Source organism: Ambystoma mexicanum, chromosome 3p (assembly GCF_040938575.1).
Source record: "Ambystoma mexicanum isolate Mex_15411 chromosome 3p, UKY_AmexF1_1, whole genome shotgun sequence".
In the NCBI taxonomy this organism is placed as follows: Eukaryota; Metazoa; Chordata; class Amphibia; order Caudata; family Ambystomatidae; genus Ambystoma; species Ambystoma mexicanum.
In genome coordinates this window covers 992,154,741-992,174,775 of record NC_090925.1, presented here as the reverse complement: position 1 = coordinate 992,174,775, position 20,035 = coordinate 992,154,741, and the positions used below count along the sequence as shown (strand labels likewise).

At 48.0% G+C, this 20,035-nt stretch overlaps 1 protein-coding gene across 3 annotated transcripts in view; it reads right to left on the bottom strand.

Annotated features, from left to right (window-relative positions):
- NCOA6 (nuclear receptor coactivator 6) overlaps window positions 1-20,035 on the bottom strand; it is a 1,612,994-nt gene that overhangs the window by 1,483,971 nt on the left and 108,988 nt on the right. For all 3 annotated transcript variants that reach the window (XM_069652283.1, XM_069652284.1, XM_069652285.1), the window contains exon 2: window positions 7,196-7,311. The gene's annotated coding sequence lies outside the window, so the exon portion shown is untranslated. The remainder of the gene's footprint in view (window positions 1-7,195; window positions 7,312-20,035) is intronic.

Below are 20,035 nucleotides of genomic sequence, written 5' to 3'. Positions count from 1 at the left end.
GCCCCCCTAAGGTCTAGTTTGGTATAGATTTGGGGGTCCTTAACTTGATCTAATAATTCGGGAATAAGGGGCAGTGGATAGAGGTTTTTCACAGTGATCTGGTTTAGTGCGTGATAGTCGATGCAAGTCCTCAAATCTCCCTCCTTCTTTGGTACGAAGAATAAGGGAGAGGCTGCCGGTGACTTAGACGGGTGGATAAATCCGTTTGCCAGGTACTGATCTAGATAAGATTTCAGATGGAGATTTTCTGGTTCAGTGAGTGCATAGATTCGGCCACAAGGAATTTGCGCACCAGGTATGAGGTGAATCTGACAGTTGTAGGGCCTGTGCGGTGGTAAGGTATTAGCTTGTTCTTTCTGGACCACGTCCTGAAAATCTTGGTATTCACTTGGTAGAGTACTAGTCGCGCCCAGTACTATTGCCCCCGTACTGGAAGCTGCATATGTGCGTAAATCTGGTTTCTCTTTTTCTTGGTAGTAGCAGGTGAGAGCAGAGTCATCGGAAAAGGCCATCTTCTTTGCACGCCAATCTATTTGAGGATTGTGAGCCATTAACCACAGCATCCCTAAAATTAGTTGAAACTGAAGAGCCTTGAGATCGAAAGCAATAGATTCTCGGTGTCCGTCCTAGCACAGTGGGGTTAATGCTGCAGTGCATTGGGTTACTGGTCCGTAGCTATTTCTGTCCCATCAACAGTGGTAACTTTGTCAGTAGTCGACTTTGAGCGTACGGGAAGCCCCATCTCTGCTGCCAGATCTTGATCTATATAATTTCCAACTGCTCTGCTGTCTATGTATGCTTCAACAGCATGCATCCGAGACGGTTGTTGGTGATTGCTCAAAATTACTGGTACTGCAAAGTGTGAGGTCTGTGGCTCATCCTTCTTGCTCGACAAACGGACCTCTTCACTTTCCGGGCTTGGTAGTTTTCCGACTCCTTGTTGATTTTTTTATCTTCCTTTTCTGTGATTCCAACAATTCTCCTTTGAGGTTTCACTGGACATTCCTTGAGGAACTGGCCTGATTTTCCACAGTATAAACATAATTGTTGTTGCCTTCTCTGGTCCCTTTCGGTTTTAGTTAAAGGGGGCCTTACACCTCCAATTTGCATAGGCTCTACTGTGTTCTCTGATGCTCGTGAGACACTATGCTTTGACCGGACATACATAGCACGAGTGTCCATTCTTATCCGATCTGCTTTTCGGTCCTGTGATCTGTGATCTAGTTGCACCACAAGGTTGATGAATTCTGCACAGTCTTTAGGTGTGTTGACCACCCGAGCAAGGACGTCCTTTAATTCATCTCGTAGACCCCGATGAAATAGCGTGGTTCTTTTATCTTCAGGCCACCCAGATTCAACGACTAATAGGTTGCTATGTATGTTAACAAGTCTCGACTTCCTTGACGGAGTGACAAAAGTTCGCTGTCTAATGCTTGTCCTTGGGTATGGCGAACAAGGAGTTTCTCCATTTCCATCTGGAAACCCTCAAAGTCATGTAACAACGGATCATCCTGACTTACTAATGGCACCGACCAATCCGCAGCGCTGCCGCTCAGATATGATAAAACAAAGGCAACCCACGCCTGGTCGCTAGGGAAGGCCGCTAGTCTGCAAAGGAAATGAAGACGACACTGGTTCATGAACGTTTCCTACTTCCTGGGATCCCCCGTAAATCGTTCAGGTGGAGCCAAAGGAATTGCCCCAGGAAGGGATATTCGTACTGGGCTAGTTGGTGCTGGTACGGACAGAATATTTCCAGGCAATGGGGTCTGTCCTGCCTGTAATTGTCTACTTAATTTCTCGGTACGTTCTTTAGTAACAATAAAATTTCTCCTGAGCGCGTTGGTTTCTTGCCTGGCTGAATGTACTTCGGCACGTAACTGTCCTAACAACTGGGCCAATTGGTCAATCTCTGATGTCTCCATGACACCTGGGTGGATGTTATTTATTTAGGCTTTGCGTTCTGTTACGCTCACCTGGTATCCACGGGGACGCCACTCAGCCCTGGTTGGATGACTTGCACCTCAAGCCTTCTCCCCGATCCCTGGGTAATGTCTCAGATGAAGGTGAGGCCTGAAATACAGGAGAACTGGGTTCAAGACTTGACTGTCTCCTGTAGTGTGTCTTCCCACCTCCCTTGGATTTGAAACCTCCCCCGGGGCCTTCTCCTCACCTTGATTCTTTATAAGGTGCGTTCTCCGTCCTGCTCCTCGTGGCAGGGGCGCGTAGTTGTGGAGGGCGTGCAGTGACCAAGTTGCTTCACTGGTGCGAGCCCTGCTGGAGTCCAGGCCTGCTGCGACTCCGTTTTGACAAGGTAGGTTTGCTGCTTTACAGTCTTTGTATTTAGTTCTTTCTTTCTTGTCCTTCTGTATGTAAAGAATAATGTCTGTTTTTTCTCTTCCCCTTAGGTATGGAAAGATGTTTTGGTGTTGTTGTGCAGATTGGTGATGAGCACGAGCCAGCAAGTGAAGGCGCGATGAGGGCTATGCTGTCCGGTGAGCAGTGCACAGCGCCGTTTTGTCCTTTTTTTTGCTAACCTGTGTTTTTCTCCCTTCTTCACAGGCTGCTGTGTTCCTCGTCGTGTGCTGTGAGGTTCCCGAAATAATGCTGACCAAGAGACGACCAACCAGGTAAGGATCTTGTGGCTTGGCTTTCGTCGTTCGGGAGGAAATGTGATTAAACGCGCTCTAATGCTGCCTTTCTTGCTCTTCTTTCCAGGTTGTTGTATTCAGAAGACATGCGGCACCGGAATGATGGAATTCGCTGGGTTGAGTATCTTCAGGTAAGCGGGATCTGCTGCCGGCGATGAGTCAAAGACAGGAGGCTACTCACAGGTACGATTATGTTAACGATGTTCTCTTTCTCTTCAGGTTCGTGGGGTCAGGATAAGCGGGCATCAAGGAACACTGGAGACCCGATCTAGACACAGTGAGCGTTACGCTGCAAACAGCAGAATAACGCAAAGCGTGTTCTGCTGTTTGGGTGTGGTTTAAATAGTCTCAGGAAAAGTAGTCCAGATAAAGTTGTCCCAGGTCCAGCCACACCCTACACACTATACTGCATAGCTCAGTTCTTTGCACCTGAGCTATGGGAGTGCCTCCATGTTAGCTGAAGTCCCTGAATAAAGTAGTCCCATGTAAAGAGTCCCATCCTAATGTTGGTCTCCATAATGATTATGAGGCTGGCGCCAAAGGCGCCAGGACCGTCTCCAAGAGAGTCTTGGATGAGGTGCAAAGAGCTTTGAGGCCATAATGGAGGCCCAGAACCTGGCCTTAGCTAGGAGGCTGACTTGCCAGTGAGGGTCAGGGGTAAGGGTCATGACATGTGTGTCCCAGTGAGCCCAGCCTGGATTCATATTAAAGGTTATAAAGAGCCAGTTGGGACCATTTAAAATCAACATTTTTGTGATGTCCATAAGTTATGATCAAAATTATGATTCTGGCATTTTCATACATGTGAGGCACTGGAAATATTGATAGAGTGATAGACGATGAAATTAATGTTGGAAGTATGAGTTGTAACCATTACGGCGCAGCCACAAATCGCGAAAAACAGTGGTTCTGCGCATGAAGGGTGTGCCAAAATAAAATTAGTATTTTCCAACTCGCCATAAAAAGAAGAATTAGAAAATATATAGATTTATGAAGTTACCTGAAAAATTAGCATAACTGCCATGTTGCTAGATTTTCAGAACCCAAAAAGGTAAGACCCACCTGCCATTTTTGGATGATGTATTTTTTCCTCCTCCTTCAGCTTCCATAACCCATTCCTCCCACCTTCTGGTCCTATCATCAGCCAGTGGGTGTCTTGGTGAAGGGAGAGCACTAGCCAATCCTCTTTGTGGGAAGTATGATAATGTAGGAGTGTCATCAGCCCTATATGAGGTCACATTTGCATCAGAACAGGGCTTTTCCACTTTATTCCTGGAGGTAGTCTACTGTCGGACTCTTGCGAGGAACATCTAGCAGAGAGGCCTCAATCCTTGCATTGGAGACAGTGACAGGGAAGTCTTGAAGCTATCTGGGAACCCCATCAGAGGAAAAGAGGAAGTCTGGGTGCAGGAGAAAATCATTGACTGAAGCCCTTGACCAGATCTGTGCTGTCCTCAAGAGGAGCCCTGCTGTTTCCGTGGATGCCACATAAGCAAGGCCTCCCATGTAAGTAGATATATCCCAAAGTCGCCAGAAGTGTGGGGGTGGTGGGGGCACCTGGCAGCCTTAATCTCCATCTTGCATAGCGCATAAGGGGGGGTATAGGGAAGTCCGTTGGTATATTTTATTAAATCAAAGTTAAATTAACGACACTATAGAAAATCACCCTATCCATTTAAATTGAATTGAGAACAGCCCGCCTTAATCCTTTCCGTTAAATTGTGGGAGGGGGGGGGGAAGCTGTATAGATTCTTAGCGCACTGAATTGAAGTTCAATCAAATCATTCCCATATAGAAAAATCACTGGATGAGTGTTGTTAGAGTTCGAAACTAACAAAGTTCATGCCCAGGTATAAACAATAAAGACGTGGGCGACTGTTCTTCTGAAACTCCCGACTTCTGTCCAGAAGGGGGAGGGTGGGGGCGGGGTCCTGAATCCCAAAAGAAGTAATCCTAAAACGCTACCTTTCAAGTGAATGGGGAGGGGGTCAAACGAAATTTCACACCGATTGCCTTGCATCCAAAACCAGAATCTCCAAACCCTGCATTTCCTTGGAGAACAAATTGTTCCAAACGATTTCCCCATTTGAGTTCCTTTTCCCAACCTTGCCTTTTCCAAAAAAAAATAAGGCCAAAACTATTTTCCCATTGCGTTTCTTTCTCACACATTGCCCTTCTCAAAATAAAGCCAAAACGATTTTTCCATTGTATTGTGAATGTTTGTATTGGTTAATGTGCAATTAAATCTGATGTAAATTGTGACTGCATATTTCAAAATTGTACCAGTGTTGTTTTAATAATGGAAAGTAATTTGGAGTTGTGATATTGTGTAGTGCCACAGCATTGGTGGTTGATGTTGGTTGCTAGTCTTCTTGGTCAAACCTTAAATAAAAATATATATTCTTACTGTACATTGGCCGGTTTCCTAGCTCATTGGGGCTATAGAGGTTGTTTGTAAGGGTGGTGCGAGACGGGTTGGAGGCCTCACTAAAGTTGAATATGTATATGGGCTTTGGGTGCACCCACCTTGCTTAGGCGGGAAATCAACTCCTGGAGTTGAGTGTTACCACATAATATAACATGACAGAGAGAAGTATACGCAAATAGTTATTTCTCCTCTGGTGAAGCACAATGAGCTCAAATGTAATTGTAGAACCTGTGAATAGGACAACTTTTCATCAACAAGGTTATTTGGCAGTCTTGATCCTAGGGATGTAACGGTATTACGGTATACCGTTAAAGATACCGTGAACCACTTAATTGAACAATAATAACCGTCACATTGTTTATACCGGTATACCGTTCATACCGTTAAGTGTGCTTTTCAATCTGATTTGGAAAGGCTGCAGTAAGCAAGTTCTGCGCAGTCTTGGTCTTGCACTGTTGGATGTGCCGTCTGCCAAGTAGTTTCAGTTTGAGCAGTTTTTAATGGCATTCCATAAACCACACGTGCCTGACACAAAATCAACATGTTAGCAATAGGAAGAATAAATACAGTGCCAAGAAAGAAAGGGGTTTACTTTTTTTTTATTTACATTTTTTTTTGAAGCGCTCACACAGCCCCAGGGCATCGAGGCGCTGTTAAAGAAATTGGTTTTGTTTATTTAGTTGCGTAATTGTTTTTGTCTTAGTTGCGTATTTATAACGCACTTAAACACCCACAGGTTTCTAAGCGCGGACCCAGGGATCAAACCTGTGTTGCTTCGTGTCGTCTTGCTTCCAAGGCATGAACGTTGCCGCTGAGCTATCCTCCCGGGACTTTGGGTTGGCGGCTTTGGGGTTTATATATTTATAATGGATAATGTTTTCTAAACATATGACAATGGTGGATTTCCCTGGTTCTATCATTGAATTTACATATAATAAGTCACACTGCGAAATTTAATCATCTCTGTGGGTATTCCCTGCTGCCATACCAAAGGGTAACATGTCTGTGATTACTGAACACCTTTTGGCCCAGAAGTAAACTAAAGGCTGTAACGTAAAGAGAGAGTGCGTGCGTGTGCGTGTGCGTGTGTGTGTGTGTATGCGCACAAGCGTATACTACCATCAGACTCCATTGATCTGTGGCATGCAGATTATCAGTAGCCAGTGGGGGAGCTAATAGCCTAAATGACCACTTATGAAAAGCTATTCAGTTTGCTTTGCCAGTCGCAGCAGGGCTCCCCCCCCCCTCCCCTCCTCTCCACACGTGCATTTGTGTTTGGTGCAAGCAAGGGGTGGCATTTAAGTGGAAAGTATGTTGAAAAGCCCAATTCTGGCCCTGGGTTCATGGTTTTGTTTGTGATGATAAATCTGACAATTTATGACCTTTTAGAAAATATTTGTTAAGATTAGTTACCTCCACCTGCTATACCGCGATAACCATGATATACCGTCATTTGGCAAGAAGGTTATTGTACCGTCATAAAACTAATACTGTGACACCTCTACTTGATCCTCAGTAGCGGGTCTCTTACATTTCTGGCAATACGACAATTTGATAACTGGGCACAATGTAAACTGGTAATGGAGTGCTAAATGGGCTTGCTCGAAACAAGCAACACAGTCCTAACCAGGTATGATGTAAACTAGTAATGACATGAAAGTTAAGTTTCAAATACAAATACATATCAAGCTGTGAAAATCATGCTTACTCAAGTGCTTCTTAATGGCATCATCTCAGATTTATCATGCAATTGTGGCCTGCACCCATTTGCAGGTTATTCTATACATCAACCATTATACCTAGGAATGCATAGTTCTCACTTGATTGTATGCATGTCCAGTCTCTAAATGCTCAATTGGTAAAATGCTAGACTCTTCTTCAGTTATATACTCTGGACGCGCTGTCCAAAAAAAGCAGATAAATGCATTGTCACAAGTGGGCACACATGACTGCATTACACTATGTACTTTGATTTTTTGTTTACACTGCTTGTGTTAATCATGCCACAAACAGAAACCATTAGAATTTAAATAAAGGTCAAACGTGCTAGGGCTCGAACTGGCAAACTTACGTACGCACACAATAAATGTCTTAATGATACAAACTCATCCCTTACCAAACAGCTTCAAAGTCTTCATCAATCTACATTGTTGTTAAAACATTCCTTTCTTTGATCCCCATAAAATAGAATGCATTGCCTACACAGCATTTTCGGATGCTAGATAATGAATCCTGGAAAGAAAAAAACAATTCTGTGAGTAATAACCACATTAATTTTTAAGACATTTAACATGTCAATTGTTCGGACTACTTTATAAAATTATTGTGCAGGAGAGTGGAGACACATGATTCTTGGATGGAGAGGCTTGCTGAGAACTGTAGCATTTCTGGTTTTAATTATGCATAACTACCTGGAGGGTGAACAGCATCAGGGGTTGTTGCCATGGACCAACTAATGCGTGTTCCACTGCATAGTAGTTATGAGGACTTCGAGAGTTATATATTCGTGCATATCATACAAAAATATACTACATGAATCATTGCACACAGGGCCTACACATTTATTAGAATCAATGGCTTTCACCCCTTATTTTTCTGCTCCTTTCACATCCTGATCTAGTTTCTGTAAAGTAGCATAATCTCTGGGGTTGAAAAAAAAAAGTTCATAGGAAGAGTGAGATAAACATATCACAGTAAAAGCAGACATGTGCTTCATTATGAGGTTGGTGGTAACCCACCGGTGCCACCAGCGGTTTGGCGTCAACCCCGTAACACTGAATCCAGCGCCTGACTTCCCAGTGGCACCGGGACATTACAAGTCCCGGCAGCGCTGGAAGTCAGGTGCCGGATTTTGTAACTCCCCATTCCCATGGAGTCCCATTGGACTCTATGGGAACGGGGAGACGGAAGCACTGGCAACATTGCTAACGGTGGCAGTGCTTCAGTGACAACTCTGCCTACCGGGGACGCTGCGCCTGGCAGGCTAGGCCTGCCGGACGCGACGGCTCCAGGTAGGCAGACTCAGTGTGGTGCTGCGGAAACAAGGGTGCGGTTAAGCTTACCGGCACCCTTGTTTCCAGATCGCCACATTTGTAAGGAGGCCCAGGGTCACAGAAGGTTTACTGTAGGTCACTTGCAAATCAAGAGCACACTACCAACGCATTTCTCCCGTTCATGACACAAACTCCCATCAACTTCAAATTTGTTAGAGAAGAGTTTATGAGATTGTATTAGCATGGGTCTAAATAATGCTAACTCTATTCACCACATATGTAATCAAGAAGGTCACGCAACACCTAATGAATGGTTTCCGAGTTATAAGGACTTGCATATAATAGAAAAGGGCACAATGCTGAAAACTTTAGGAGATTCAGATCTAAATAAGGTGAATGGTTTGGTGGGTGAATAACCAGAATAATGTCTTCAAAATGTGGAAGCTTTGCTGCTTAATGCCATTTCTATTTTGGGGAGGTGGGAGGGGGCGGGGGGTTGAGGGAATGTTCTGTAAATACTGTATGCTCAGATTCTGTATACAATGTGCTCCTAAAATTATGAATGAATGCCATGAATAGCAGACAGATAGGGACTTAGCCCAGAGGGCAAACACCAAATGACAGAGGTGCAAGTGTAGGGGAAGCATGGATCACAAGCATGACACGGACACAATAGGTACAGTTTGTAAAACTGTTATTGTTATTTTACTTGTACCGAGCCAAAGCCCGTAGGCATCCAGGCACCGATAACTTATTGAAGTTACAGGGGCTGGAGAAACTCCTACTTAGCCCTATAATTAAGATGGGAGTAGTCTCGACCATCAAAAAAACTAAATAGTCCTAGTGGAGTCTGTCAAATCAAAATGGCTTATGCTTACAAAACCTAATGCCTGCCCTATCTCTTGTACAAAAAGTGTATAAAGGAGAAATGTATGCAAAGGAAAAATCAGTGTTCAATAGAATAAATGTGGTTGAACCAGCTCTCCTCCCCACGTTAGACCTCATGGAGTAAGACACACTCTGGCTCAGTTTTCTACAGAATAAACTGTTCCAAAACGTGGACGGAGGCCCGTCTGGCCTTCCAAGTTAAAGTCTCTAACTGACTTCCAAATAATGTTTCAACAAAAGGTGCACATAGGTCCCTTCTTTCGGCCTTGGACCTCTCACACCAAAGTTCATGGAGGTCCCCCTCTGTCGGACTCAGACCTTTCACAGCAAAGCTAAACGCAAACTTGCAGGGGGCTCCATTCCCCCAAGCTTACTACACTTAGGGTCTCCCTCTGTCGGGCTCGGACCACTTTCAGATGTCGAAGACTTTCAAATGTGCGTGGCTTTCTTTACAGACCACCGCAGGACCACTTTTACTCAAAGTTCACGGTTTAACTTTTCACCACCCCCTTCTCTACAAGTCAATTTTGTTTACTCACTTTTGCCATTCATTCGCTTCAAACAATGTAGCTTTCACTGAGACTTTCAAGTGGGCTACTTCCTTTCGCCGGACCACTCTGTTACTTACTATCACTGATTTCACAGTTGTCCTTACTTCAAAGATCATTCACAGGTCTGCCTTTCTGTGTGTCTCATCCACACGCATGCATCATTCACTAGTGATATAATGTTGCTACATCAAACTTTAACATACACCGTTCTCTCAGGTCGCTTGCCAACTCGCAGGCTGTGTGCATTTTTTCTTGGTTTTACGATTTCCAATTTACGGGTCAAGGTTAGTACCAGAGGCTTAGCCTCGCCTCTCCAACTCTGCCATTCACCCCGGGAGGGTCGATGGCATCCCTGAAACACAATGCAGCTTTCTGATGTGGGAACTGGCCTTTTACGTGTGTCTTTCGCGGCCTGTCGGAGGCAATGACCTCCAGTAGGGAACTTTGGGGTTTTCTACCCGCAGCTCTCGTTCCTTGGTCCATCGCTCTGCTACAGTAGGTTTGCCTTTGTCCCAGATGTTCTGCTCGTACTCGTGCTCTGCTTGCTCAGAGTGTGTCTTTAGGTGTTGCCTTTTATCCATGTGTGGAAAGCTAACTGGCATCAGATGTATGCACTTGAAGTCAAGTGCCTGATTTCGCCTGCCCCGATTAACGGGACATGTCCAGTACGATGTGTGAAAATTAGTGTTACTCTCAGTCACCCTTTCCTCTGTCCAGTGTTTGTGTAAAGGGGACTTGGGAGGGTGTGGGAGGTAGGGGTTTGGTACCTGAGAGAATCCTAAGAAATAGGATGGGTTAGATAAACAAAATAGGGGTGTGGGGGGAATACTGCATTTTACCATCGGCTGCCTCAAGCCCACTCCCTGAAGACCTCTCACCCACGTGATCCTCCCGCACTGGTCCACCCCTAGGGTCTGGATCCAAAGGTGATGGCCGTGCCCTGGCCACCTGAGAGAGATCCCCGGGGACTAGCGGATGAGACAGCCTATGGTGTCTCACATGCCCTCTACGCACCTGTTTCACAGGGAAACCGGGAAAGGAAATAGACGTTCCCCTGTTCTTTACTTCCACAGTGAAACAGTAGGGTTGCAGATCTACGAACCATTGCAAGACTCGAGGTTTAGAGCCCTTTCACGGACTTATCCATACTGAAGGTGTGTGGTCGGTGACAAGTGTGAACATTCTCCCGAGAAGGTACCATCTTAGATGGACAGTTGCCCATTTGATGGCAAGGGCCTCTAATTCCAGCACAGTAGTTCTCACATGGGAAGAGTTTACGACTAGTGAATAGGATGGGTTGTTCTAATCCACTATATATTTGCGATAAATCTGCCCCAACCCTGTGAGAGAGCCATCAGTTTGTAACACAAATTCTTTTGAAAAGTCTACTACTTTTAGGAATGGGTTACGACACAAGGTCTGTTTTAGGATGTTGTAACATGCATCGTCCTACACAGTCCAATGAATTTTCTAGTGTTCAGCATTTCTTAGCTTATCTGTTAATATGGCTGTTCCATCTGAAAAATTTGGCATAAAAGTACAGTAATAGGGGGCGTGGCCAACCGCCATGTAAAGCAGATGTGCCTGCACAGAGCTCCTGTCAATCCGAAAGAGTATTAGCCTCAAGTGTTGCAGAGTTGCCCTATCGTCAACGAAAATTAATATGGGAGTCCTTCGGCAGTCGGAGAGAGTGTTCATCTGCCCCCGAGAGCACCCCAACTGTGAGAATAGCGGCATAGAACGTTGAGTGCCGAATTTTGACTATGCGAAAATGGCAGCCTTTGTGGAGTGAAGCGGCGGTACCTACGTAATAAGCTGTGGTGCCGGAACAGAACGAAGCCTGAAGCTGTACGCTAGCGGCACCAATTGAAGCATTATGTGGCTGTAGCTGACCTGGCGAACATGGCACTTGGAGGGCAGCAGTAGAACGTAGCTGGGCTCGCTTGGCAGCAACTCAGCATAGCCGAGGTCCCGCGTCTCCCGACCTGTGGCGGGGATAATACGCCTCGGTGAAGAAACAGCAGCGAAGGGAAGCGAATACACTTTGGAGGCAGGACCTGACCAAGAGGTGGCACCCTGAACCAGTCCGCATGGGAAGAGGAGCTGTGCAGCCTGTGAAGTCTGGGGTGTCGCCTTAAACAAACTGAGGGAGAGCTGTTGGCGGCGCCTGGAGCTGGTCGGGAGGATCTGGGGCCTGGAGGTCCCAAGAAGCAGTGAGGATTTGGTGATTCAGCGTCCGAGGTGACAGGCGCAACACCGGTTGTAAGGAGCGGGGGAGCAGAATGCAAGCCTGCCCCTGCCGAAGGATAGAGGCTACACCGGCAGGCCTCTAGCACCGTTGACTCACGCAAGACATACACAGAGCGTTGAGGTACAGCACCACAAGAAGAGCTGGAGAGACAGTAGTGCAAAGCACCGGACAGTATCTTGTCCTTTTTAGCAGTTACCACCACCAATAGCCACTGCTAATTTTAAAATGAGCTGTTCGATAAGTTGACACTGTTTACTCAGGGTAGGAGAAATCGCTGTGGGAGCCCTATTCAATACTGCCAGGAGAGTTTAACTTTCCATTTGAGCTGCTGGGATATTCATAGCTTTATCAAATAAGAGGTGGTTCTGGGGACCCTCCTGATCTGCAGGTTAGCTGCCTGGAAATAAGCAGTAGAAGTTGCCTGGGCCCAGGTTGTACTGCACTCTGGGGCAGGTACACATACAGCAGAACGTGATCAGCCGGAAAGATAAACATTTACAAACCGAGACATATAAGGGCACACTGCTGACTGGTACCAGATACCGCAAACATACTTCTCCACTCAGGCCCGCCATCGCCCGGAAGGAGGCCACCTACCTCCTCTTAAAAACAGTAAAATATAGCTTGAACCCACGGACTTAAGCCCCGCGCGCTGAGCGGAGTCACATTGCACATGCGGGGAGGCACGCCACAGTCCTCTGGTGTCCGGGGGGGTACGGGAGGACTTGGCCAAGGCTGAAGCTGGCTGGGAATAGCACCTATGAGAATTAAAATATACTCAGACTGGCAAAAGAGTAGCTTAAGGCTATGATTTACGGACGTGAAGGCTGAAACTAAGGATTATTACAGGGTCCTGCAGCACCAGGAGTAAGACAGATAAGACACTGGCTGCCAGACAATATAAGAAAAAGAGGCGGAGAGTGATTCAGACGCAAGAACGAGCTAAGCTAGGCGAGCAAAGAAGACCTAAGCACACTGCGCAGTTGGGAGAATCCGGAGCGCACAGGGTATAAGCAGGTGGGGAAATGATGCCAACTGAACCAATGGCATCCAAAAACAACAAAACCAAAAGGCAAACAGACCACCATGGAACCCTGAGCAAAAAGCCAAGAGAGCCAGGGGGCGCATATGAACAAAAATGGAGAAGCAGGACAAGTTAGAGGCCCGAAGGGAGCCGCTGACCACGGAAACCAACAGATACTAAATGCCATTGCTGCATTACAAGCCACACTAGAATCCAAAATCTATGAAGTGAGGATAGACGAACAAGTTACTCTCTTACCTGGTAACGTTCTTTCGATGGGATGGTCCGACGACGTATTCCATATCTATGACAGCAATCACCACAGCTGTGCTGCTTCGGAAAATCTTTCGGCGTCTGCGTCCTGCGTCGATGACGTCGATACGCTGTCCTCGAGGGCCTCCCTCGAGCAGACGTCAGCGGATGTTATAAGTAGGATGCACGATGCCCGTAGCCTCAGTTGTAGTTTTTTCCGAGAACGTAGGGCACCAATCTTCTGCCAGTATGACCACAGAAAGCCATGCGGAAACGTAAGCTGCAATCGCATAAGAAATTCTGTAGCTGGGCAGGTAGTGAGGGAGCGATATGGAATACGTCGTCGGACCATCCCATCAAAAGAACGTTACCAGGTAAGAGTAACTTGTTCTTCGAGGGAATTGGGTCCTCCGACGTATTCCATATCTATGAGCGACTATGAGAGACTATGAGAGTAACTGAAACGTTACCAGGTAAGAGTAACTTGTTCTTCGAGGGGATTGGGTCTTCTGACGTATTCCATACCTATGAGAGACTCCCAAAGCAGCACCAATGTATGGAGGAGGGAAAAAGAATTTAGAATATAGAAATTTAGAATGCCCAAACAAATTGCAGAGTAAAGGACCGCCTTGCCAAAGGCCAGATCCTGCCCATGGATAGAATCTAGGGAGTAGTGTCGTACAAAAGTATGGACCGAAGCCCAAGTGGCTGCTTCACAGATGTTACGAATAGGAACACCCCTCTGCAGGGCAGTAGAGGCAGCCATACCCCTAGTAGAATGGGCCTGAAAGCCTACCGGAGGGTCCTTACCCGCCAAGCGGTAACATTCAGAAATTGCCAAGATAATCCATCTAGACAAAGTCTGCTTAGTAACAGCTTGTCCCAAACGCCTAACAGCGTAACCTATAAAGAGCTGAACATCCACCCTGACCCGGGACATGCGTGAAATGTAGAAACTTAAAGCTCTCCTAGGATCCAACCTATGGAGCCTCTCCTTTTCCTTACCAGGATGCGGAGGAGGATAAAATGCCGGAAGAATGACCTTCTGGCTTAAATGAAATTCCGACACCACTTTCGGAAGAAAGGAAGGACGAACTCCAAGGACAACCCTGTCCTTATGAAACAGTGATGGGTGGCTTAACTGAAAGTGCCTGCAACTCACTATGTGCGGAAGTGACCGCAACTAAAAATACAGTTTTAAGGGTCAACAGTCTCAAACGACAAGAATGTAAAGGCTCAAATTGAGCCCCGATTAGAAACTTTAGAACAAGGTTCAAATCCCAACCGGGCACCTTGAAAGGTGACAGAGGGAACACATTAGTGAGCCCTTTCAGAAACTGAGAAATTAAAGGGATTTTGAAATAAGAACACTCCTCAGACGGGCGCTTAAATATGGACAGCGCCGCTCGGTAACCTTTAATGGTACCCAATTGCAGGCCGTTGTGGGCTAATGAAAGCAAAAAAGACAGAACCACAGGAATGTCACATGAAAAAGGATCCACATTCTTAACCCTGCACCAGTCGCAGAACTTTCTCCAACGGCAAAGGTACAGGGACTTTGTTGTCGGCCATCTGGCCGGAAGCAATACCTCCATAGCACTTGCGGGATGATGGGGACTGGAGGAAACGCGTACAGCAGTGGGAAGGACCACTCCACCACGAACGCGTCTCCTAAGGCTCCTCTTGGAGGCAATTCCCGCGAGCAGAACCTTTTGCACTTCCGGTTGACACTGGAGGCGAAGAAATCCACTTGAGGGTCCCCCAAAGGGCGAAGATCTCCAGGAGAATCTCCTGAGCCAGCTCCCACTCGTGAGAGATCGCGCTCTGCCTGCTCAGAGCGTCCGCCGTCTCATTTTCGTCTCCGGCCAGATGAACTGCCGGGATCGAAATTTCCTGCTGGATGGCCCAGAACCAGAGCTGCATCGCCTCCCGGCACAGAGGAAGTGACCATGCCGCCCCCCCCCTTTTTGTTGAGGTGGTGCATGGCCACTGTGTTGTCCGTCAGAATCAGGACATTCTTTCCTCGCACAGTCGGCAGAAAAGCCTTCAGGGCTAGCCTGATGGCCCTCAGCTCCAACAGATTGATATGGAGTCTGGACTCCGACGGAGACCAACGACCGCTGACTGTCAACTCGTTGGCATGAGCTCCCCATCCCGTGAGGGATGCGTCCGTCAAGATCGTCACCTCCGGCCAGGGCAACCAAAATGGAGCCTCCCTCATCAGATTGCCTTCGACAGCCGACGACAGAAGGTCCTGGGCGACTGAGGACGGCACCTGAACGGGGTCCGACATCCTGCCGGAGGACTGTGACCAATGTATTTTGGGAGCCCATTGCAGAGATCTCATCTGCAACCTGGCCTCCGGCACCAGAAGTATGCAGGATGCCATGAGGCCGAGCAACCTCAAGAACTCGAACGCGGGAGACTATGGGCATGTTGAAACTTGTGCACCATCTGCTGAATGTGATGAGCCCTCACCTGGGGAGGGAAACACTGCCGCAGGGATGTGTCGAGCACTGCTCCGATGTACTGGAGCCGCTGAGTTGGCGTCAAGTGGGACTTCTTTAAGTTGAGGGAGAAGCCCAGCTTGTGAAGGGAGTGGCAGGCGACGGACAGATGATCCAGGACTTGCTCAGGAGAGCGTGCCCTGATCAACCAATTGTCCAGGTAGGGGTAGACGTGAATCCCCACTTTCCTGAGATACGCTGCCACCACCACCATGAGCTTGGTGAAAACCCTCGGGCGGAGGTCAATCCGAACGGCAGGACCCGAAACAAAGTGCGAGTCGCCAACCGCAAACCTCAGGAACTTCTTGTGCTGGGATGGATCGGCACATGAAAGTAAGCGTCTTTGAGGTCGAGAGACACCAACCAGTCCTGAAGTTGAAGGGCCTGGAGGACTTGAGAAAGAGTAACCATCTTGAACTTGTCCTTCCTGAGGAGCTTGTTCAAACCACGCAAGTCCATGATGGGTCTCAATCCTCCGTCTTTCTTCGAAATCAAAAAATAAGGGGAATACCAACCCTTGTTCCACCCCGCTACAGGCACCAGTTCTATGGCGCCTTTCTCCAGCAGGGATTGCATTTGCTGCGCAAAGAGCGGAACCGGACTCTTCAAAGAGAGATTCCCTGGCTGATTATCGTGAGGCCTCTGCCGGAAAGGAAGACAGTAGCCGTGGGTTATGATCTCCAGAACCCACACATCTGAAGTAATGGCACGCCACTCTACAAGATGCTGCGCCAGCCTTCCCCCAACCAGCGAACCATGGGACATGGCCTCATGACTGAGCTGAAGAGGCTGCGGCAGTGCCTGAGGGCAAAGAGGCAACTGCCCGAGCGGCCTTGGCACCTCGAGTACCCCGTTTTCCACCTCTGGTACTCCTACGGTGGCCCCTTTGACTTGCAGCTCCTCTCGATTTACTAAAGGAGGAGTAATAACGAAAAGAACCTCCCCTCCATTGCTGTCCCCTAGGATGAAAAGGGGGAGGTTGGCGAACTGCAGCGCTCAACGACTTCGCTGCAGCTTTGGAGGTCTGCAACCTCTCAAGGCTCTTGTCAGCTTTGCTGCCAAAAAGATGTTCACCATCAAAGGGCATGTTGAGGAGCCGGACTTGCACATCAGGAGCAAACCCAGACTTCCATAACCACGCAAACCTGCGTATTGCGGTGCTCGCCGCCATGGACCGGCTGACACAATCTGCCATGTCCAGAACGCTTGTCGTCCCTATCAGGAGGGATGGTAGGGTACGACGCCTGCTTTGCTGGGGCCGTAGCCGCCTGCACCACCAAACTCTCTGGAGTGGGGTGCGTGGTCAAGTAGCAGGGGTCGCTACTGGCTGGGCGGTATTTTCGCGGCAAAGACTTGCCCACTGCCGGGAGACTCTCCGGAGCAGTCCAAGCCGCTGTCACCCTTCTTTGCAGCGCCATATGGAATGGCAGTACCAGGTCAGTTGGTGGACCTTGGTCGAGGATATCCGTCATTGTGTATAGGCGCTATATAAATAAACAATCAATCAATCCTGCAGAAAATCCACTGGTGGCGCAGACCAACCCAAGTACTCCGTTACCGTCGACACAAGGCGGCGATACGAGGACTCAGCATGGGTGCCAGGCTCAAGCCTACAGAACTCCACCTCCGGAGAGGTGTATAGACCACTGGCGTCGTGCAACGACTGACGCAGGTCTTCAAACTGGCTACGACCAGACAAAATCTCGTCAGGTACCGTATCAGGAACCATCCCTTCCTCAGACCCTTCATCCACCTCAGAAATATAATCCAGAGGATGGAATGAGGGCACAGAAAAAAGGACAAAGACATTATTAGCCTTGGCCAGAGCCTTTCTAGGGGGTTCCACCGTGCCACGGGGTACCTCCGACAAAACAGCCTCGAAAGGCGTCAAGGGCATCGACGGCTTCCTCGGAGGCGGAGCCTCGAGAGAGTCCCTCGACAAACTCGGCGCCGAAGGCGTCTATGTCATCTTCGAAGACCTCACAGACTCTGACTGTATCGAGGGCGTCGAGGACCGGGACCTGGAACGGGCTTGTCCAGAGCGACCATCCTTGTCCGACCGGGACCTCGAAGGCGCCCAGTGATCGCGACGACCGCTCGAGCCCGAAGGTGTGCGAGTGGTGTCTCTAGCACGGTCACGGCCGGCGTCTTTCGACGGCGCGGATGGAACGGAGCCCTGCGAATGAAAAATCGCCATCATCTCCTGCCGAAATTAATCCCATTCGGCAGGAGTGGAATGCTTGTTGGGAGAAGCAACCCGGCGACGAGCGGAGTCCTTGGACGAGGACGGGGAAGGCGACCGGTGACGGCGCTTCCATGAGTGCCACGAAAAGGCAGAGGAATGGCGGGACCTACTCCTGGACCGAGACCAACTGGTCTTACGCCGACGATGCGGAGAGTCGCCCCTCGAATTGTCAGTCGAAAGGTAGGTGGATTTCAACTTCTGGGGCTTGCCCACCTTACCTACAGAAAGCTTCTTATGCTCCCGCAAGGCCTTCGAAGTAAGCGACTGGCAGTCTACACAGTCATCCGCGTCGTGGTCCTCACCGAGGCACCAGAGGCAAGCGACGTGCAAATCCATCAACGACAACTTGGACCCGCAGTCCTGACACTTCTTAAAACCCAACCGCAGGGTAGAAGACGACGAAGACATCATGGATTTCACAAACAAACAGGTTCGAGGAACCGAAAGAACAGAACTCAGAAGAGTCGAGGCGCGCAGAGATCTCCGAAACGAACACGTTTGCAGAAAAAAGGTAACTGACGCTACGGCGTTGTGCATCCTACTTATAACATCTGGTGACGTCGGCTCGACGGAGACCCTCAAGGACAGCGTATCGACGTCATCGACGCAGGATGCAGATGCCGAAAGATTTTCCGAAGCAGCACAGCTGTGTTGATTACTGTCAGATATGGAATACATCGGAGGACCCAATCCCCTCGAAGTCTGCCTACTGAGACACGACGCACGTGGCCTAGCAGAACACATAAGCATATTAGAAACTCAGGTACAGGAAAACACCACAGAGTGCAAATGTCCAAGGAAGGGAATATTTTACAGCAGAAAGTAAAATTAATGGAGGAAAGAGCCGAAGATGCTGAAGGCAGAGCGAGACATAATAAAATCAGGATTGTCGGCCTGCCAGAGGCGATGGAGGGGTCGGACCCCACCAATTACATTGAGAATCTACTACTGTCGGAGTTGGGCCCTCGCAATCTAACACAGGAATTCACCATAGAACGCGCACACAGCTCCCTCATATGAAGACCTCCTCCAGGGGCTCCACCCAGGCCTATCATAGCAAAAGTCCTCAATTATAATAATTATAAGGATAGAGAGAAGATCTTAACCTTCTCCAGGAATGTGGGCAACATAAAAAGGTCCTCAGCTAAGCTGGCGATGTTCCCAGACTATACCTTCCAGACATAGAAAAGACAGGCACAATTTATCACAACGAAGGAAAGACTGAAAAAGGCAGGTCTTAAATACATTTTGATTTACCCTGTTAGACTTAAGATCCTACACAATGGTAAGGCCTTCTTCTTCGAAACACTGGTGGAAGCACAATACTGGATGGACAGTGTTTAGATACCAGCAATAGAAACCTAATGACACAAATTGAGCTTGATGGCCCTGTTGGGGCCGACTATGGAGGGCAAGGAACCTGTGAGAAAAACCTGCCAGTGGGATGTGCAGATAATGAACAAGCGCATAAACTCTCCAGCACTAACTAGCAGTTTATTACAGGAGCGACAGGGTTAGACTACAGAAGGCTTGTAGCAGGGGACACCCAAGACGGCTCCTCTGCTACCCTACACTCCTTTTTGATGGTATCGTATAGTACCCACCCATTGGGTACCAAGAGCCCTTCCAATTGGTGGGATTTCGAGGAGCGGAAGCGGGAAAAGTCTAAGCATGCGCTGCATCGCTGGACAGTTTAATTAAGGGAAGTTGGGTTACTGGTTTTGGGGAGGGGGAGGGGGTAGGGGGAGGTGTTTAATAATGAGTCGGAGGAGGTGTGGGGGGAGCCTGTCAGCTACATATGTAGTCCACTTTCGGATGAAACCAATAGGCCAAATTGGGCTAGGGCTCTTATCGAATTTGAGAAGTCATGTGTACAATGGTTGGAGACATAACGATAAGCACCTGGAACATCCGGGGTATGAACAATTACGTTAAAAGACACCAAGTGATCACATACCTAAGATGACATAAGGTGGGCATTGCCCTGCTGCAAGAGACCCATATGAATGATCAGAAACACAAGAAATTGGCTGAAAAATGGGTTAGTAGTGGGCTCGAATTATTCAGTGTACGCACGGGGGGGTCCTCACGTGGATAGCCTCTTCAATCCCCTTCAGAATTTTGCACACTAAAACTGATGACGAGGGGAGAGTGGTCATTATACATACATGGTTTGCTTGAAAATAGGGACGTGCACATAGTCAACACTTATGCTCCTAATCACGATGCCACAATTTTCTTTAAG